Genomic DNA, 7,919 nt, shown 5'->3' with positions numbered 1-7,919 from the left:
GTCCAGGACATTATGCGCACCTTTATTATTTTTTTTCTTCTCCACATTGCGTTTAAAATAATTCATTTGATCGGAAGTATTAGGTGACATTTCTCTGTTATTTGTATTCACCTGGATTAGTTTATCATCACAAACAAATATAGCTTACTTTGATCATGGTTTCCAAGTCTTTTGATTTTGAACACTGTGGTGTGCAACTTTTATGTTGATAAACATTTCCAGTCTGTGTTGTCTCTATTCTTTTCACATACCTTTCTTGGTTTTTTTATTCGGAATTTTGGAACGTTGGCAGTCTTTTTGTATTTTGATTTGTGTCTCTATTTGTTTTATGAATCCTGAATAAGAAGCCGTTGTATAAAACATGTTTCCTTTAAAACTCATGTAAACGTGTTATAATTTTTTTTAAACGAGAAACGTCAAAATATGCTCAATAACTCACAATCAGCGCTAACAAGTGCTTTGTGCCCAAGACCGAGTAACAGGTGAAGGTGCTGCAGACGACATTTTGGTACTGCATGCACTTTTTGATTGGACATCAACATCTAGCGCAGTGATCGAGGGTTGGTCAACTGTATTCCACACCTTTGTTTTTGTTTGTTTGTTTGTTTGTTCCTTTCTTTCTTTGTTGGCTTGTCTGTTTTGACAACTGTTAACGAAAGACGTTGCTCAAGAGATATTCATCACCTTGCGGGCAGGCCTCCACGTGATCAGTACTTCACGTTCTCTCTTTCTCGTGATAACTGATGATTACGACGACAAAGACGACGACGACGACAACGACGACGACGACGACGATGATGATGATGATGATGATGATGGAGAAGTAAATAAACAAATCAAGGTCTGTCTGTGTGCTTGTCTACGTGTCTATGCGTCTGTTTGTCTGTATATGTGCTTGTGTGCGTGTCTGTGCGTGGCTGAATTTTCTGTTTCTTTCTTTGACTTCCATATTTCTCCTTTTTATATTTGTTCCTGTTGTTTTTGTTTGTGCCTTTCTTTCTCTTCTCGTCAAGCAAAGCACAAACCGCTTTTTATAAGGACAACACATGTTCGGCACAAAAAGTGATCATAATCAGCGCGCCAAGTGACAGCAATAGGACAACAATGGTTGTCGTTTTTTTCTTGCCCGCACCAACGACACGGGTGTGAAAAATAGCCTCGACCGCCGTTCATGGGGAAATGACAACGCCATATCTCGCCTCCTGGGTCCGGCTTTGTCGCCATTAGCCAGATCAATAAATGCAAACTAATGTTACCGGAAGTCTCGGTGGCGTGCGGGACCGAGCGAGAAAGGCTGGTCTCGGCGAATAAGACATTTGTCTTGAGTTGTTTGTGGTCTCGGTTTGTTGCGGCAGCTTTGGCGGGCTGCAGTCCTGCAGAAAGAATGTATGGTAAACATTGAGGGGATTAATTGGTACAGTGGCAAACGACACAATCAAAAACATTTTCGTGTAACGTACTGAACGGTTAACATATAAATCCTGAATTACTGAACTATATTTGACAAACATTGACAAATTTGGAATTTATGAAATACAATGATCTCCCTTTTTAGAATTGATAATTGCAAAGTGGATGCGTGTCTAAATATTTTGTTTTCGATTGTTTTTGATTGTTGACTTTAACTGTCGACGTTGTTGATTGTGTGTCTGTTTGATTGTTGGTTTGTTTGCTTGTTGTTGTTTGTTGTTGTCCACAATGACTTCATGCCTGATGCAAAAGGATGGGGCGCACGTGTCGGGGAGATTGTCTCACACCCTTGGCTCTGCCTTGTTTGATTTTTTGCAACGAGCTGTGACCTAGATGGGTGGGTGTAGTCTGTCTCAATACAGAGCCAGTGTGGGAAGTTATCTCCCTGTTGCGTCAGCGCTATCTGTGTATAAACTATCTTTTCTTAACAAGGGAAATATCCAGTCGCTTATGATTATTCTCGTTCGTGGTAGTGCTGGCTTGTCTCTTGCGTTGTTTTTGTTTTTATTTCCTGCCCGGAAGCTTACTCGTAACGACCCAACGTGTTGTTACGACATTGCTGTGAACTTTGCTGGTTCGATGTGGAAATATGCCACCTCACTCATTTTTTGTGCTGATTCTGTGAATTTTACATCTCAAACCATATCTATTGCAATTTGCTTATTGTTGTTTATGTGTGGTGATATCCATCCTAATCCTGGACCAAGCACAACCCGAGGGGATGGGATCTCTATTGTTCATGTAAACACTCGCAGTCTTCAATATAAGACACCGTTCCTTGAGGCCGAATTGGGGAAGTTTGATATAATAACTGTATCTGAGACCTGGCTGTCGGACAAAGTTGACCAAGACTGCATCTGCTTAAAAGGTTACCACCCTCCAGTTAGACGTGATAGGCCCGGGGATTCCCACGGCGGCGTAGCCGTTTATGTAAATAGTAATTTGATTTGCAAACCGAGGATCGACTTGTGTATACCTGATTTGGAAGCGATCTGGATTGAGACTAAGTTGGGTCAAGATACTCTTCTCGTTGGTGTGTTTTATAGACCACCGAGTGCAACCGTCGACCATTGGCTTCTTATCAACGATTCCGTTCAACTTGCCATGAATACCCCACATAAGTTTATTATCTTTGGTGATCTCAACGCTGATTGTACTGTTAACCCCCCGTTTCATCTGCGGGAATTAATGAACACAAACAGTTTATCTCAGTTGATATCAGAACCCACTCGAATAACCGATACCTCGTCAACTATAATTGATCTGGTATTAACTCCGTGTCCTAACTTGGTAAAAAGAGTTGGTGTTCTACCACCTGTATGCAGTGACCACTCGTGTCCTTTTGTATATTTGAATTATGACTTACCGTCGGGTGGTTCATTCAAACGAACACTATATAATTATTCCAAAATCGATGTTGACAAGTTGTTGCAAGATATGGAAAGTGTAGATTGGAATAATATAGTCAATTTAGAATCCATTGATGACGCCGCTGAAATGTTTTCCGATAAGTTAATGATGATAGCTAAAGAATGTATGCCTGTAAAGGTAGTGACAATGAACGGACACGATGCTGTATGGATCACCGAGGAAATCAAAAAGTTGATTAGGAAAAAGCAATATATTCACGCATTAGCCAAACGTCTGGATACTGTATGGTGCTGGTCTCTTTTCCGACGGTTGAGAAATAATTTGACTGATGTTATAAGAAAAAGGAAAGAAGAGCACATTAGGGAACTAGAAAATAGAATATTGTCACCTCATAATTTTGGCAATAAAGACTGGTGGAAGGTAGTCAACTCTTTTTTGAAAAAGAAAGGAATGAGTACAAATGAGATTCCGCCGATTGAAAGCAATGGAATTGTGTATTACTCTGCAGAGGACAAAGCCGAGATTTTTAATGAAGCATTTCTACGACAGTCGCATATACAAGGTCATGATGATGACGTTCCACCAGTTGAAGAAGAGCCCATCTCCATTAGTCCTCTCGTGATAACTACCGAAATGGTGTACGCTGTTCTAAACAACCTCGATGTTAGGAAAGCAGTAGGTCCTGATTTGGTTCACAATAAACTTCTTAAACTTGCTGCTTGTATTATTTCAAATCCGCTTGCAACCCTTTTCCAGAGATCGTTGGCTGAGGGAAAGTTTCCGAAAATTTGGAAAGTAGCTCATGTGAATCCCATTTATAAGAAAGGTGAAAAAGAACACTGCAGTAACTATCGTCCGATCTCATTACTCAGTTGCATTGGAAAAGTATTGGAAAAATGTGTTCAAGCCCATGTTTTTCGATATCTCACAGAGAATGATTTATTAACGGTTTCTCAGTCAGGGTTTATTCCTGGTGATTCAACTAGCTTTCAGTTGTTGAGTATGTATGACGATTTTTGTCAATCCTTAGATAAGCAGTTGACGACTCAGGCTGTTTTCTGTGATATATCAAAAGCCTTCGACAGAGTGTGGCACAAGGGTTTGTTGCATAAATTATATGCTATAGGCATAAGAGGTGTTTTATTAAAATGGTTTGAAGATTATTTGACAGGCAGGTTACAAGCCGTTGTTATCCAAGGCAGGAAATCGACATACGGACGTGTTTGTTCAGGTGTTCCCCAAGGTTCTGTTCTGGGGCCCTTGTTGTTCCTTGTGTACATTAACGATATTGTCATTAATATCGAATCTGTCATTAAACTTTTTGCTGATGATACCAGTTTGTATTTATCTCTAAATGATGCAAACACGCGGACACAGATCTTAAATGCAGACTTAGCCAAAATTGCACACTGGGCGGAAAAATGGAAAGTTAATTTCAATAATTTAAAAACAGATTTGATGACCTTTTCTGGAAATAGAATGCCTGAAACCCTTCCTCTTGTATTTGATGGAACAGTTCTGAGAGAAAACCACGTTCACAAACATCTTGGTGTACTGATTCAGAGCGACTGCAAATGGGAATCACATGTTCAGTCAATTATATCTAAAGTACGTGTTCTTCTCTCATGTTTTCGGTCCTATAAGTATCGCCTTAGCCGAAAGGCACTTGAACTTATGTATAAATCTTTTATTATTCCCCATTTTGATTTTTCTGACGTCATTTGGGATAACTGTTCTGACAGATTAGCTACTTTATTAGAAAACTTGCATCTTGATGCCATAAGAACCATTATAGGTGCAGTTCGTGGCACGAGTCACCAAAAATTGTACGATGAATCAGGATTTACAACACTGAAGGAGAGGCGAAAAAGACACAAATTGATTTTGTATTTCAAATTAGTTAATGCACGCGTGCCACCATACTTACTAGAACGTCTGCCTCCTCTCGTTGCTTCTGTGAACCCTTACCATAGACGAAGACCACTTGACAGACAGACTCCCCACTCTCGAACTGAATTGTATAAAAAGTCATTTTTTCTGTCTTCGACTTCCCTGTGGAATGAGCTTCCAGATACTGTAAAACAACTTGATTCTATTGGGTTATTTAAAAAACGTATTAGTTCTGATGATTCTGTTGTTCCCTCGTATCTATACACATCTGATCGAAAATCAGAAATTATCCATTGCAGACTGAGATTGAGGATCAGCAATCTAAATAGTGATCTATTTGACAGACATTTAATTCCCGACCCGTCATGCACTTGTGGTTATCCTGTTGAAAATGCGGAGCACTATATTTTTCATTGCCCCTTATCTCTTCAAATACGTGAAGTCACCTTGTCAACACTGCCCAACTATGATTTGCTAACCGCTGATGATTTTCTGTATGGCAATAGAGACAAGTCAGACAGCGAAAATGCATTGATATTTGACCAGTTATTCAGGTTTATCTTATTAAGCAAACGTTTTGAATAATGAATGCATTTATCTCATCCACCATGTGCAGTACTGTTTACATTTCTTTGTTCTGGTAGTATTCTATTTTCAACCATGTGGAAGTCATTGTATGCGTGTGTGTGCGAGTGAGTGTGCGAGCGCGTGTGAGTACTGTTGTTAGTTTAGCATTGGTTTTTTTGTTTGTTGTTTTTTGTTGGTTTTGTTTTCACTTTTATTGTTACATGTTTGTCTACCATAATTTACCATTATTATTTTGACATTATTTCAAATTTGTTATATTAAAATCGTCCGCCAAATTTCATTTGCTTTTAAGAGTACGCTCATAAGCTTAGCTTGTTGTGCTCCATGTTCCTTATTTCATGTATGCGGTAATAGTACCAATGGAATTTACTGAATAAACTTGTTTAAACCAAAGTGGATGCTGAAATTCCGCGATCAAGCAAGATGATAACAATTCAGGTTTTCATCTGTTGTTTGACGTGTGAAGAATGAGCCCAAAAAATACATTTACAGAGAGCAAACGTTGTAATAGATTTCTGTTGATTTCTCAGATCACCTTTCTGTACGTCAGTGTCGACGTCAGTGTATAAATGCATTTTTGCGTAGGTATCTTTTGGCTCAACTCACATGCGGATTCCAGCAACAAACAGTTTCAACTGTTATTGTATTCCTCAGTTGTTGCACTGAGTCTTGCAGTGTCTTTCTAGGTTCAAGGGAGATAACGATGCGTTCTTGATAGTGTTTGCGATCTGTTTGTTCGTGAAGACAACAGCAACAGCCTGCTCAATGTCTTCATCTTTTCTTCGCTCTGTGGGGTCACATTCGGCTAACCCTTTTTTTCTTCTTCTTTTTAAAAATATAATTCGGAAGTGCTGCCTTCTCAAGGTAATCCCTCGCAGCCTCTCCGAGCAGGAAATACGCGGAAATGAACCAGCAAGCAGCTTGACAAGAAGAAAATGAAGACAGGCTCAACAACCATTGAGTAATATCAACCCATACACCCAGTAGGCTCAACAACCATTGAGTAATATCAACCCATACACCCAGCAGGCTCAACAACCATTGAGTGATATCAACCCATACATGCACCCAGTAGGCTCAACAACCATTGAGTAATATCAACCCATACACCCAGTAGGCTCAACAACCATTGAGTAATATCAACCCATACACCCAGTAGGCTCAACAACCATTGACTAATATCAACCCATACACCCAGTAGGCTCAACAACCATTGAGTAATATCAACCCATACATACACCCAGTAGGCTCAACAACCATTGAGTAATATCAACCCATACACCAGTAGGCTCAACACATACAAAACCTGCTACATTCTAAGGAGTAGGGGGGGGGGGGGGGTAATCAAGACACGTTGATAAAGGTGAAAGGCGACATGCGGCTATGGGTATAGGACGTCAGCCGGCGTTGCCCCCAGACTGTCTGGCTCTGTCCCATCCGAAGGACTGTTGATGGAACTTTGGACCCTGTATTCCACTCATCGAGTCCAATTCGCGATGAAAAAAAAATATTTTGACACAGAAATTTGCTAAATCGCAAAATCTGTCTGTACTCGTTCAAGGGACGTAACCATGCACTCAGTGCGTTTTCGAATAACTCGAATTTTTGAATAAATGTATCAAATTTTGTCACAAATGTGCTTCACTTACAGTTACAAGAATATGACATGCTTTTCTCCCTCTATATAATTGTACCCCTTCAAATTGTCGGGGAAGCATTCAGTCGGGAGTGTATTTTGGCATAAGCCCGGCTGAACTCGTACCACAGTATATACCTAGCCGCATGTATGAAGATGTGCCACTTTCTCTTGTGTATCTGTATATTTATGCTTTGGTTGTTTGTAAGGATTTCCGCAAAAGCCCCGAACAGTGAACCAAGTTGCTTAAACCGCAATCAGGCCCTAGTAATAGTTTTTGGATTGCTTGCTGTGCAAAAAGTTTTGTTGTGTAAAGTGTGGTGTTGACACGGGGATACTTGCCACAGGTTGCACGTGCAACATGTCACCATTCCCATTACCAACACTGCTTTACACCATGACTTTACCTTGAGTACTCTCATAGACTTCATGTTCCATTTCTATTGTCTTGGTGGTGTTTTTTTTCGTGTTTTTTTTTTCGAACAATATGCTGGCTTCTTTGTGTGTCTCAAGCCTTCTCCCTCACTCCCCTCTCTGTCTCTGCCTATGTCACTGGTCTTCTGTCCGTCTGTCTGTCTGTCTGTCTGTCTGTCTGTCTGTCTATCTATCTGTCTGTCTGTCTGTCTGTCTATCTGTCCGTCTGTCCGTCTGTCTGTCTGTCTGTCTGTCTGTCTGTCTGTCTGTCTGTCTGTCTGTCTGTCTGTCTGTCTGTCTATCTGTCCGTCTGTCCGTCTGTCTGTCTGTCTGTCTGTCTGTCTGTCTCTCTCTCTTTTGATGCTCTTTCCGCCCCCCCTCTCTCTCTCTACATCTTCTGTATTATAAAGTTTTCCAGTTCGAGTTCTCTCTTTTTATCTCAAGGTGCAGATCAGTTACACCACATTGACAGTTTTTCGGTCAATCATTTTTAGTTTACCCAAATCATCTCAGTTGTGTATAAACTGTTGCATCAAAAATAAAACACCCC

The sequence above is a fragment of the Littorina saxatilis genome, linkage group LG12, assembly GCF_037325665.1.
Source record: "Littorina saxatilis isolate snail1 linkage group LG12, US_GU_Lsax_2.0, whole genome shotgun sequence".
In the NCBI taxonomy this organism is placed as follows: Eukaryota; Metazoa; Mollusca; class Gastropoda; order Littorinimorpha; family Littorinidae; genus Littorina; species Littorina saxatilis.
Note: the sequence above shows the minus strand (reverse complement) of the source record.